The sequence below is a fragment of the Chamaea fasciata genome, unplaced genomic scaffold (genome assembly GCF_029207755.1).
Source record: "Chamaea fasciata isolate MVZ Bird 193981 ecotype frontalis unplaced genomic scaffold, bChaFas1.0.hap1 SCAF_7, whole genome shotgun sequence".
Classification (NCBI taxonomy): Eukaryota; Metazoa; Chordata; class Aves; order Passeriformes; family Sylviidae; genus Chamaea; species Chamaea fasciata.
The window spans coordinates 5820893-5835188 of NW_027094092.1; the positions used below are offsets into that span (position 1 = coordinate 5820893).

At 41.1% G+C, this 14296-nt stretch overlaps 1 long non-coding RNA gene across 3 annotated transcripts in view; it reads right to left on the reverse strand.

The window, feature by feature from the left end:
* Window positions 1-2326: 2326 nt before the first annotated feature.
* Window positions 2327-14296, reverse strand: part of LOC136292053 (uncharacterized) — a 30989-nt gene continuing 19019 nt past the window's right edge. For 2 of the 3 annotated variants that reach the window (XR_010721826.1, XR_010721825.1), the window contains 2 exons: window positions 7908-8049; window positions 2327-3533 (listed from right to left, as the gene is read on the reverse strand). This is a non-coding gene — a long non-coding RNA (uncharacterized lncRNA). The remainder of the gene's footprint in view (window positions 3534-7907; window positions 8050-14296) is intronic. The other variant, XR_010721827.1, reaches the window with a different exon arrangement.

A 14296-nucleotide genomic window follows, 5' to 3' on the forward strand; every position in this document is an offset into this window, starting at 1 on the left:
AGCTCAGCTGGTAGCTGACCCCAGCCTGTATTTCCCTAGAGTTTCATGTTCTAACCACAACCTTTTTTCCCACCCACTGACTCTCATGCCTTTGTGCCAACCTGGAAGCCCAGCTACTTGCCACTTGGGGCTGGCAGTAATGCCCAGGTGCTCCCATGACAGTCTGAAGCCATTGCTTTCATGGTGCAATGGCTGAAGTGAAACAGGAGGAGGCCTTCAGCAGCCCTGTTGGCATTTGCAGCTTAGGCAGCTGTTCTTTGTCTCCTCTGGGAGAAGAGCAGTGGGTCAGATTTGTCTGTGGTCAAGGCAACGGGCTGGACCATGTTCACTGCGTCCTCACATTTTTTCACAGGTCAGCAAAACCCTTCACAGCCATGTCCTGCTCTTAAACAGGACAAGGAACATGGAGATGGTTGCAAACTATTTTGAGTTACTCTGCAGGAGATGTATTTCAGCAGAGTGGGAGCTAGAGAGCCTGTAAGGGTACATAGCACAGAAAGGAGAAATTTTGTTCCTGGTGATGAAAATTTTAGCACTTTTTTCATTCAATATGAGTAATCTTTGCTAGTCCTTTCCGGAAGTACTGAGGTAAAAATCCATTTTTAAAAAATATGAACAAAACTAAACCTCAGTGCTAGTATAACTACTCAGCACTCCATGAAAGGCCTGTGGCGTGGTCTGTGAAATTTAAATCAGTATTATAATATTAATTCTTATACTATTGACGTAGCTTAACCCCAGTCAGTAGCTAAGCCCTACACAACCGTTTTTCACGCTCTTCCCTCCAGTGAGATGGGAGTGAGAATCAGAAAAGTATAAGTGAGAAAACTATTGGGTTGAGATAAAGACAGTTTAATAGGTAAAGCAAAAGGCATGTACACAATCAAGGCAAAATAAGGAATTCAACTCCCACTTCCCATGGGGAAGCAGGTGTTCAACCTTCTCCAGGCATGCAAGGTTTTATCTCCTGTAACAGTGTCTTGGGAAGACAAATATTATCACTCCAAATATATCATCTCTCTGACTCCCTTTCTTCTTTTTCCTCCAGCTTTATATGCTGAGCATGAAAAGCAGTTATAAGCTTTAATGTTATAAGTAAATTAAGTTATAAGTTATAAATTATAAGTTATAGGCCAAATAAGAAAACTCCAAGTGGTATGGAATATCCGTCGGGTCAGCTGGGGCCAGCTATCCCAGCTGTGTCCCCTCCCAACTTTTTGTATCCCCCAGCCTTCTTGCTGGTAAGGTGGGAGGTAGAAAAAGACTTGACTGTATAAGCACTGCTCAGCAATAACAAAAACATCCCAGTACTATTGACGGTGTTCTCAGCACAAATCCAAAACATAACCCATGTCAGCTACTACAGGGAGAACTAACTCTACCCTAGAGCAAACCAGCACAACTATAAGGATGAAATTCAGGTTTCTCCCATAGCTACAACCACGATGTAGCTGGCTGTCAAGGTAGTGCTTGTGTACATGTCCAGTACACTTCAATCATCAGTGCCAGGAGTCGTCCAGGATCTCCCCAGAGTTGGCACTTAATTTAGCTAACTGCTGCACAGGGGAGAGGTACACAGGCTTAGCACAGTCTTTCAGGGACAGATACCAAGAGGCATTACCAGTTTGTCATTTGTTTCCCGCAACAGTAGACCCTGGAGAAACCTCTGCAGGAACAGCTCCAACAGGCTCTACTTCACGGAAAAACACATTCTCAGGCTGAGCCTCATTTTTCTGTTGTTCCCCATTAACTTCAGTTTCTTGCTCTGATTCTTCTTCCACCTCATGCTCCCTCTTATCCTGCTCTGTTTTCCATTCTTTCAGAGTCTCATAAAGCAATCTCCAAGTGGTAGCCAAATCTGCAGCTGCCTTGTCCCTTTTAGATACCAGGTCCCATAGTGTCTCCCCAACTTTTTTCCATGTTCTAACACTAAAGGCAGTACTTGCATCGGTTTCAAAATCTTGTGACTTTGCTCACAATAACACACTATGAAGGGCATAGTCAGAAGTTTTAATACCTTTTCTTTCCAACAAAGCTTTCCATGTAAATAAAACAATCTCTTCTTCACTTGATAAATTATTTCCCATTATGTCCCCAGAGGCTCACCTGTACCCCAGGTGTCAAAATCAATCAGGTCCAGACCATTTGCAGCTTCACCCCACTGCTCTCTGCTTTGCTGGGTTCCCTAGCTGTCCTAGCTCCTACAGCCCATGCATATCACGTCGGAGTCACCAGATGTAGTTTATTGGGATGGTCGCAACACACAAAGTGACAAAGTAAAATCTTCAGAAAGCTTCTGTTTATTATAACAGCATGCTGTCTTTTATACACTCAACAAAGTTTACACTCCGCTCATTGTCACAACAAATCAACACAATGTTTATTGGCACAAAAAGTCTCCACCACTGTTTTCAACCAACATTCACAAAAGTTTTTCAAGAACCCTTCTTCCAGCTGCAGGTTGTTTTATCTTCCTCTCCTTCTTTCCTCAGTTTCCAGGCCAACGAGCTTGGTGAAATTCCTTTCAGGGGTAAACACGGCTCTTATCAGTTTCTTCTTCAGCTAACTTACTCTTTGGGCTTACAGACCAGTTGGAGCCCCTTCCACAGGAGTTTTCTATTTTCTGTATATTCCTACAACATGTCAGGAATCACAGTGGAGAGAGTGCATCACTATTCATTTTCTGGTAGCTGATTACATGGTGGGGCCTTCCCAGCATGTCACCTTTTCTTCTTCTTCTGATGACAACAGTCTGAAATTTTCACCTTCAGGCTAGTTTGTGATGAATTCCAAGACCCCTGGGCAATTGGGATTTCCAATTCAAGCTTGCTCTGTGATCAGCATGACTCACTTACTCCATGTAGCATCAGTGGCATGATGTGTGAAAGGGACTTTCTTGGATTTTTCCAGTTCATTTGGGTTTGATTATTTGGGTTTTTTTGCTTGCTTTGACATTTTTTTTCAGGAAACTACACTTACTTTATCTTGTTTAAACTTTAGTTTAAACTATTATATTTCCTCAAATTATTCTTTCTTACATTTCTTACATCCAATCAATGTTTTGAATTACTGTACCACAGGTTCAGGCTCATGTGACCAGATGTGGAGGATCAGGCATAAGTATGTAAAAACTCTTTCTCAAACATTCTGACTGACAGTTGTGACTAGGAAGTTGTGATTGGACAAGAGGTCCCCCAGAGGAAGGGCCGCACTGTGCTGATCCCAGTTTTTTTCTGCCTTAAGACTTATGCTCATTGCACCTGCATCAGCTTCCCCGACCACAACTCAGTTCTGGGAGGGCTTGAAATGGCTGGTGTGGACCAAATGACATGAAAAATCTAGTTTGCATAAGAAGCATGCACCAGGTTAACTATAAAAGGAAGTAGATATGTCCCCCTCTCTTTTTCCTCCCTTTCTCTTTGTCTCACTACCCGAAATCTGGACCACCCATGCAGCAGGACGAACACAGGATCCAGGACCTGGTGATCTTCTTTCTTCTCTTTCTCTCTCTTCTGCATGTATTTCTCTCCTGTCTTGCTTTGTCGTGGAAAAGTATGGTTATCATATTAGACCGATTATTCTATACAGAAGTTTGTTTGCAGGAGTTGGGATCTTGTTGAAGTGTGTTGTAAAAATATAGGGCTTGTGAGCCAAGGCTTTTGAGACTAAGCAATGGGCTAGTTGCCAGAATTAAAACAATTCTACAATAAAGCAGAAGATTCCCTGACACATGGACTGGTGTCTTTGTTCAACCTGACAAGAATTTATAATGAACACCATGCCCCCTATCAAGTGGGTCATGACACCAGGAAATAAAGCTGTAGATCTCTAGCTGCATAATAAAATTCCCTATAGACATACAAGGTTATGGTAACATCAGTATTTCCTTTCCTTCTTTTCTTGCAGTTATTGTCATACTTAAATTTGACCAATCTAGTAGATGCTGGCAGTTTCACAAGTTCCAGTGCTGTGGGGATAGGAAGCAGGGATAAACTGAAGGAGTTAAGACCAGACTATTTGCCATACTTTTCGTATCAGGGAAAAAAAGACCTCTAGGCAACATAATCCTGTGTTTAAATCATCAACTACAAAAGACAGAGAGCTTCAGTAAACATTCAGCACAAACCAAGCGAACAATAAGTATCAGGTTGAGGTCATATCATTATTCTCATAGCACTGAGGAATGCTTATGTTCAGTTTTCCCAGCCAGTCTCTGACTTGGTGGTGGCAGCTTCCACTAGTCAGGGATTGCAAAGCATTTTTGCTTCAGAGGTCAGCTGTTTCAGGGACATAAACTAGGTTTTGCCCCAAGATTTGGTATGCAGTGTTTGGAATGCTAAGGATAGTGTGAGTCTGCCAAATATCAGAAGGCTCAGGGAGCCTTCAAATATATAAATCCCCAAACTCTTATTTTTTCTTAGGCTTAACAAATTCTAGCAATTTTGGTGTGTTCAGGTTCCTTGATCTTGTTCTGGCCACCAAAGAGCATCCCCACCTCCTACAGGGCTTTGGCACTCTGGGCGGGGCAAGGCAGGTCAGCATCACAGCAACTCATATTCACAGAAGAGGTTTGTAGTTATGAGTCTCAGGAAAAAAAAAAAAGACATTATGGGGTGTAGCTGGGAAGATGGGAGTCAAAAATACCTTCTAGTTCGGTTTGCACCTGAATACGTTTCGTCTCTATGCAGCACACCTTAAAATTGGCTTCATATAAACACTCTGGCACAAAACTTCTCATCTCAGTGAAATTTTGTGCTTTGACAGAGCAGACATACAACAAAATATGTTTTTTGATCAGCAAGATAACCCTGCTAGTGCTACTTTGTGTTTGCTGCCATATTTTGCAGGAAATGCTTAGTCTGTTTGTATCTGTTTATGGAAAAATAACGTGAATTTCCCCAGAAAGAGAAAAAAGGAACAGCAAACTGGGAAAAGGCTTTCTTTGTCAGCACCACGATATTAATAGCACTTGCCATTTCACTCAGCAATGAATGACAACCCATTTGTTTTTTTAAAAACAAAAGGCAGCAAGAACACACTCCTAGCCAAAACCATCCCAGGCAGAAAGGCCAAATTTCTGTAAGTGCAAGACCACATTAATTATATGTCTAAACAGTCCTCAGCACTTGCAGAAGCAATAGATCTTTTTCAGAGTGTTACTTTTAAAATGTATTTTTAGTGCTGGACAGAGCTAATCAGCAAAATAAACACCATTCCCAAGCAGGGCTCTTCTGATAGAGCTAGGAATGCTGAAATTTTGGGAGCAGGACAAGTCCCATGTACCTGGACAAGGGGCAACTGAGGCATCTGGCTCACATTCAGTCTCCTCTCGAATAAATCAGTTCTTGAAATTCTGGTTGTATCATTTCACAGAAAGCAGCTCAATTAGTTCTTGCTAATTCCTAGCAATGAAATATTACTATTCAAGCTTCATATGGCTTAAGTTTATTTCTAAATCCATATATAGTTATGGAATGCCTGTATAGCAAACTTGCTGATCCAGCCCAGCTCCTTCCTTTTGAAAGTATGATATGAGAAGCAGCTCTTTAAAATTTAAAGAGGCAGTATTGAATGGACCTGGAAAATTATTTTATTTTATATTTGTGTTTACCAACAGTAATGGAATAGAATTTCAGCCTGTAAATTATCTTTTTCTCTATGAATCTGGCCCGCCCTTCAGAAAGTCAGTTATCTGAGGGTTTAACTCCAAGCAAGTGCTTTAAATTAAGCACAAACTTCTTCATATTATGAAATAAAGAGCAACAGTGTTTCTCTATTTTGTTTCATTCACTGCACAGACATACCGATTTCTTTTGCAAAATAAGAAAATCCTTTTTAATTTCTGAATTTTCCACCGAAGTATATTACAAAGTTAGTGTGTAATACATGTTTGTGCAAACTCATCTGAGATGTGAGAAAGGTCACACAACCTTTTTTTCTCAGACAGAGGTTGAGATTTTCTCATTTGCCTCAGACAGAAGGAATTGATTCAATTTTCAAATTGGAGCACTTAAACAGAATAAGCAGGTACTTCTGAAGTGAGTTTAAGCACAAGGTCTGAACTAAACTGAATTCTGTATTTCTAACATGCCATGGTTAAGCTTTTTGCTTGATGAAAAATCAGACAAGAAGAAAAAATTATGTCAAAGATGGGAATGGATTTTAGATGGAAATGGCTATTAGATGGGTATGGCTTTCAATGTAGATGAATGATTTTGTGGCAGCCCTTCAGGCTTTGAAAGCACTGCCAGTGTCACACAAGACTTGGATCTGGTACAGAGCAGTTTTCACATCACAAGACCCACCAGCAACCAACAGAATTTTATCTATTTTTTATACTTACCACTATATACAATTAATGACTGACGTTGCAGTGACATTTTCATCTTTGCATTCACTGCTGCAGTGAACCGATAGCGAAGAAGATAAAAGCAGATGTGGTGAGACGAAATAAAGCAAATATGGTGAAATGAAATCAAGAACTCAATGCTGAAAAAAATATGCAGCCTAATTCCCAGCCTGTGGGGCTAACAGGTGTTGGTGTAAGAAAAGAGTTAAACAGAGAACGACGGCAGCAGCACCAGCAGCAGGTCTCTCTGACACAGCATGTACCTGAGACAGAACTGAATGAAAGAGTTCCTACTTCAACATCAACACAAACTCACACTCCTCATGCACACGCCGCACGCTCCTTTACCATAGCCTTGGAAAGAACAGTGGAAAATGTCTAGAAGACAGATTTATTGTAGGACTGTGGTCATGTCTGTAAATGGTAACCAAAAAGGCTTTTAGGAGTAAAGGTATATTTACTGGTGCTTCTGAATAAACCTTAGATTCACCCATATGCACCCAGAACCACTCTCTGTTGGTGGGTCTTGTTTCTTCATGTATCACACTGACTTTTATGTGCGCGCTTAGCTTAGAGTGTAGGTCTGCCCAAATACCTATTGCTCAGGGAGACACTTGGGATCCTGCAAGTGAAAAAGATTTGGAAAATTATGGTATTATCTCTCCTACCCATATCACCTTTGCTGCTGGGTTCACTGAGCACCACATGCACAAAGACTGTTCTGCTAAGCCTCATTCTTCTTTGAAATAAGACCATGATTTATCACCGACAGTGTCTTTGAGTGCTTTAGCAGAGAACTTACAGGAAGGGGCATGTCTGCTGCTGCTGCACTCCTGTGATGACCCAACAACAACCTTTTATCTTGGTGGTGAGGAGTTTTTTGTTGGTGTTGTTTTTAAATAAGTTCTAGATTAGATTACTATGTAGCATTTCCCCAGAGTTCATCCATGTGCATGATTCCCCCCCTCCCCCGTTTTTAAACAGACAGTTGTCTTTTCTATTACAGGAATAAAAAACTTGCATTCCCATAGCTCTGCATGCTTGCACACTGCCACCAATACTTCCTGGTTTTGGTGCTGAAAGACTATTCCTTTTCCCAGACTACCAAAATAGGACAAACTATTGTTTTTATCTCCTTTGATATTGATACAAACTCCTAATTTACTGAGTGAGGATTATCTCCCTCACTCAGCCTTACAGAGGTTTGTGGATAGAAAAATTTGAAAGTCTATTCTGTCTGCTCAGGGCAAGGAGTGTACACAGCACAAGTTAAGCATCTCTCTCTTTTTCCTAACCTGACATTTTTCTGGCTCTACCCTTGATTTTCTCTGTAGCTGTGCATAAGTCACTTTATTTTGTGTGACGTAAATTTTTGTGCTATTTTGAGAGCTGATGGGTGCTTCTTAACACGGTATAGAACAAGTCTTTGTAGGAACATAGCTTGTGTTATGTTCTTGGAACTTGCATCTTCATGTAAACATTTAAGTTGTAAGTATCAAGTTATAAGAGGACCAAATGGGATGAAATATATTTTTTTCAGATATTACAAGAGTCTCACCTTATGGAGTTTAATTTCTGGGACAGACACTGTCCTTAGTGCTGTCTTAGCTTATGGACATAGTTGATTCTTCTGGATGTCAAGGCCAGGTTGGATGAGGCTCTGGTCTAGTTGAAGATGTCCTTGCTCATGGCCAGATGACCTATTGAAAGGAAACAGCAAAGCCTGACACTGCAGGAAATTCCTGGGAAACACAAGAGAAAGGAGATTACACACTTTTTGAGAACAGGAAAGGCATCCTGTTTCTTCAAAGCCTGCAAACCTTGAGGAAACTAACAAACTGTCAGGCCGATGGATTTATTACAGGCCTGCAACCGGATTGCAAGGACTGAACAAAGATTCTTACATTAAGTGTGTAAGTACTGTCTTAACTCTGCAATAAGCAGGTTAATTTTGCTCTTAGCTTGTGAGTCTCATTTTTATACACTACAAATGGCTCCCAATTCTACAGGGACTTTGTTACTACTGACATGATGCAGTCCTGTGGGCACCCCGACTGAATCAAGCATGTGTGTGTTCAGCTGATCACGAAGCAGCTCCTTTCATTGCTGGCTATAGAACAGATTAGCCTTTTGTGAATGACTGGGCAGCATTTCTTATAATGGGGCAAGGCACAATGAAATTTCAAAAACTGCATAGAGACTGTCTGTTGCGCATCACCGGGGAACAGAGTTATAAACTCCAACTGCAAAGCCTCATCCTGTTACTTGTATGGGTTGAACTGTTTTGTCCCCAGGGTCCATCAGATGGTTCCTGTGATCTTACTCACTGGCAAAAGGTCAGTGAAAGTTTACACACCCTCCAAGTTTCTCATCACAATGTCCACCCTGATGATATTATTACTTGGAATGTGGTGTACTTGACTTTGCAACAATTTGAAGAAGCAGATTGCATCCCTGTGGATGCTCTGCCAGCATCACTATCAGGTTCTTTTATTTTTGTTGTTGAAACATCATCTGAGGATAGTGATCCAGAGAAGAAGGATCCATTTGATCCTGGTCCTATTGATTCTGAACAAGAACCAGACCTACATCTTTCTTTAGCCCTGGTGCATGCTATGGCAGCAGGTGCTCCTACCATGGAAGAAACACTACAAACAGCACACAAAAAGGCTGCAGTAAATATTTCACAAATTCAACCACTGTCTTATACCTCATGCCATTTCTCCAGCAGCCATGATGAGGAAAGAATACCACCTATAGGACCTGAGCCAGAAAGGTTTATACAAAGATGCTAGAGGCGAGCACTGGAGGGGGGTTATGTTGAATTTTTTGAAGCAATGTCTGTTGTATATTGTAATCAAAACCTACATCACGAACTATTGTTGTATGAGATGGTAAAGGAACTGAGGAGATCAGTGAAAGAAAATGGTTTACATTCCTCCTTCGCTATGAATTTGTTGGATGCAATTGCAGAAGAACATACTATGTTACCAGTGGACTGGAAATCTCTTTTTAAGACAGTTTTGACAGGAGGACAGAGGACAATACTCTGTCTGGTGGATGGCATTTGTAGATTTGGCTCAAACTCAGGCATTGAACAATGGTAATCAGCAACTACCAATTAATATCACTGCATCACAGCTTTCTGGCACAGACACACATGCTATTGCTTGGGCTCAGTTAAGACTCCCCCCACAAGCCTGGGATCAGTCTATTGTTATTGCCATGCACTACAAAAGGTACCCGATACAAAAATGTTGGAGTCTGGTTTTGTGAGGCAGGGGCCCCAGGAACCTTATTTTACCTTTACTGATAAATTATCATCTGCTGTTTGATGGCAAATTGATATGCAGGAAGCAGCTGATGCTGTCCCAAAATCTTTTGCTTATGAAAATGTTAACAATGACTATAAAAAGGCTGTGGACCTGATTCATAATAGCGCTGATGTTGAACTTTATGATTATATCAAGACGTGCACTGATATCGGCTTGGAACAATTCAAAGCAGAGCTAATTGCTGCTGTGATAGCCCAGCAGCTGGAAATGGCCAGAGCATGACAGGATATGATCTGGCAGCCACACATCTCCCTATCGCTGCAGCAGAATTAGCGAATCTGTTCAGGGATTAACTCTCATTTCAAATTGCTCTTGCAGACTTTAATGGTCAATTTTTTCATATGATTCCTTAACATGCCCTGCTACAATCCTTCAAAGAACTCCCCTTTCAACAGCAGCGACTGCAAATGAAAACTCCTATACCTAATGCAAGGATTGTTTTCACTGACAGATCAGGAAAGACACATAAAGCTGTCACCTTCTGAAGAAATGATAAGGGACAGCCGGAACATTCGATAACCTTTCAACCTGGATCTTCCCAGCTAGTCAAACTGGCAGTTGTGGTAGAAGCCTTTCTCCTTTTTTCACAGGAACTTATTAACAGTGTTTGTGATTCTCTTTATGTTACAGGAATTGTCAAGAGAGTTGAGCATTCATTCCTGAAGGAAGTCTCTAACAAAGAGCTTTTTGTGTTATTAACCACTCTGTACAACTTTTTACTTCACAGGTCTCATGAATATTACATTCTGCACCGTAGGTCATACACCACTCTGCCTGGACCTATAATGGAAGGTCATGCAAGGGCAGATGCCCTGACCATGAAAGTCACTATATCACAAAAGTTAGGGCAGGCAAAGCTTTCTCATTATTTTTACCATCAAAATGCCTGAGCACTGGCAAAATAATTCAATTCAACTTTGCCACAAATACAGCATGTAGGGAATACTTGCTCAGAATGTCAGCAGACTCTTTCTTTGCCAGAAACATTAGGTACAAACCCATGAGAGTTGAAACCTAATGACATTTGGCAAACAGATGTAACACACATATCAAGCTTTGGGACTTTTAAATATGTCCATATTTTTATTGATACCTTTCAAGATTCATAGTAGCAACAGCACACAAGGCTGAGAAATCAAGAGATGCCATCTGACATTGGCTCCGTGCCTTCAGCATGATGGGTGACCCTCAACAGATAAAAACAGATAATGGACCCACATATACATCTCATAAAACACAAGAATTCTTCCACACTTGGAGTATCAAACATATCATAGGTATTGCCCATTCCCCAACAGGACAAGCTGTAGTCAAAAGGGCATATTTCACATTGAAAAACATGCTACAAAAACAAAAGAGGGGGAATCCAATAGGCATAGCTCCTCAAGAGGAGCTTGACAAAGCAATTTATGTTTTAAATTTTTTGAATCTCTCCAGGAGAGATGACTTCACTGCACATAAAAGTCATCTGGTTCAGACTGCTGATGGAGATGGAGTTCACCCAGAAGTTACATACGAGGATGTACATAGTGGTTGGTGGAAAGGTCCAGTTCTACTGTTAGCTTGAGGAGGAGGTTACGGATGTGTTTCTTTACCTACGGGACCATATTGACTCCTGTCAAGATACATCAAACCCAACCAAGGACGACAATGAACCTTCTCGTCTTTCTTCTGCTGTACTGCCATCAAATGGCAGAAGGGAGAATCTACTGGACCCACATTGCTCAACCTCTGCTGTTTTGGCCTCTGACCTTGTAGGATCCAGAGCCTCCCCTCAGCAACAATGGAACAGAATGGGGAACTTGGCCTCCTCCCCTGAATCAGGATATTGTAGATACGTATAGTCTTAACACTACTTTTGTTACTGATTTACCACCAATATGCTGAACATGGTGCCTTGGGTTGCAATGCAAAATGTAACTGGGGGTATGCATTCTATTACCGTCTGTTGAAACCAGGTGGGGCAGTGTTCTTTCTCCCTTCTATAGTGATGAATAACTTAGGCCATTCTGTGTACCAGCCAAAATGTTTGTAGATAACAAGCCACCTACACTCTTGTTTTCAGAGCTCTCAGGAATTCATCAAGGCTACTGAGACAACGACAGGACTAAGAATAAGAACAAAGAGCCTGAGAAACTGTCTACAAAGAATGCAAAACCTAGACAGAGGACACACAACATGATGATGGATGCTTGACCAATTAGGCGTCCTGAAGGATGTGTGCCTGCCTTGTGCACAAGTGGCTTAGCAAATCAAGAGATAAGTGTACACATGGACAGTATGTAGAATCGATAACTGGACTTAAATGTAAACAAAAAACGGCTTCTGCTGAAATCATATTGATTCCATTATTCAGTTGCCCATTTTCCCGTGCACTCTTCCAAGACCCATCCCTCATAACTCCAGTGGGGATCTTCTGTTAATGGGCCAGCTGTTAAAACCAGGTGGGGCAGTGTTCTTTATCTCTTCCACATCCTCCCTCTGGGGGATATCTCCTATTAATGGGCCACTGTGTCTCACTGCATGACTGATAAAATTACATCATCCCATTGTGAGGTGCTCCACCCAGAGGGAAGAGCCCCACATTCCTACCTGGATAAAAATCTGAGTCAAAACACCAGGGCAGCCTGTTTCCCACTGGATTCCCAGGGGAAGACAGGATCCATCTACACCACCACTGGATCTTCTGAGGAAAACTGCACCCTTTCTACAGGATCGTTGCTTCAACAGAACTACATTCATCACTCCAGGAGGACTGCAGCCAGGACTTTAATTGGACTGCTACCAACACTCTGACCAACAAGGTGTCAGGTTGCATTCTGACTCTGTCAGTGGGGTTTTTTTTGTACTACTGCATTTTTATTTTAATTTTCCTAGTAAAGAACTGTTATTCCTATTCCCATTTCTTTGCCTGAGAGCCCCTCAATCTAAAAATTATAGTAATTCACAGGGAGGAGGTTTACATTCTCCATTTGAAGCGAGGCTCCTGCCTTCCCTAGCAGACACTTGTCTTTCCAAACCAGGACACATTGAATCAAACAAGTACCTCTTTACCTTTACCTTGTGCTAACTTTTTTATGCAATTGCATTTAATGTGTGCACACTCTGACAATGCAAGAAAATTGACTGCTAGTACATTGACAACCATTCTGTCTACCTCCAGCAAATCTGTGGATGCCACTCCACCTCATTGCCCGAATTGTCGTTTTACACCCATCTCCAATATACGGTGTTTGGAATGGACATCATGTATAGGTCAGCAGCCACAATAACAATTTTTACAGTTTGGGGGGGTAATTGATTGGGGACCATATGGTATCTTTAAAAAAAGTAGGACCAATGCAACCACTCTCTTATCCCAAAAGGCAAACCGCGGTGTTGTTTGGCATGATGGTGGAGTGGCTGGATCATTAATTCAATATTATTTAGGCAATAATCAGTCCCATGTGCACAAACAGTTGTGGAAAATGTTGTCACCTCATTGGCAATAGGATATACTAAGTAAAAGTAGATAAGAATGCTACAATTTCTACTTTAACACTGCAAGAGGAACAATTACTAGTGACTTGCAGTTCACATCTGTATGTTTTTGCTTTAGCTAATGATTTCTTGATAGAATATAGAAATGGTTTGTATTTTTTATCCACTGATTCTTTTGTTTTCAAATCATGTATAACCTATGGAGATATGCTTAACTATTCTGTCCTTCCATTTAAAATATGATCTGAAATTTGGGTGCCTTACTCAAGTGTGGGAAGGACAGGATGGTCTCTCACAATTGGCTTGAATAGTCCAAGAGGAAATCCAAACAAGTTTGCAAATTTCTGGGTTGGTTAATCTTTGCTATTGTTTCTGCCATAATAATATTAACCACAGTCTCTGTGGCTGTTGCTGCCTTAACTAATTCCATTCAAATTGCCCATACCATGGGAAAAGCTTTAACTAATATCACAAAAGAATTACAAACACAAGAAAACATTGATAAAGAAATAATGGCCAGATTAGATGCCTTGGAAAGCGCTCTTATATGAGTAGACAAGAGAGTTGAGGCCCAAAAAACTCATCTATCCTTGCACTGCAATTGGGAAAACGTCCATAATTCCTTATGTGTCACTCCCCTTTCACGGAATGACACAGAACAGAATTGGGAGACAGTTCAAAAACCACCTCCAAGGGGCCTTTGATAAATCCTTACAACAGAATATACAGTCCCTTCACACTTAATAAAAAGATCAACTCAGAACTTTACAAACTCTGCAGGAACAAAAGGTGTTGACAGATGTGAAAAACTATCTTTCTTGGCTGAATCCGAGAAATTGGTTTTCTGGGATAAATTTAAGAGTTTGGGTTTTCATTGGACTGAGTTGTCTGGCAATGATATCCTTTTAATCTGCTGCCTTGTTCTTTTTAACATAATCAGAGCTGTTAAAAGCATGCAAAAACAAGTCATGGTTACCTTAGCCTTAACTAACACTCCTTTAAAAAGAAAAGGGGGAGATAAAAGGAAACAGCAAAGCCTGGCACTGCAGAAAATTCCTGGGAAGCATGGCATCAAGTAGATTACACACTTTCTGAGAACAGGAAAGGCATCCTGTTTCTTCAAAGCCTGCAA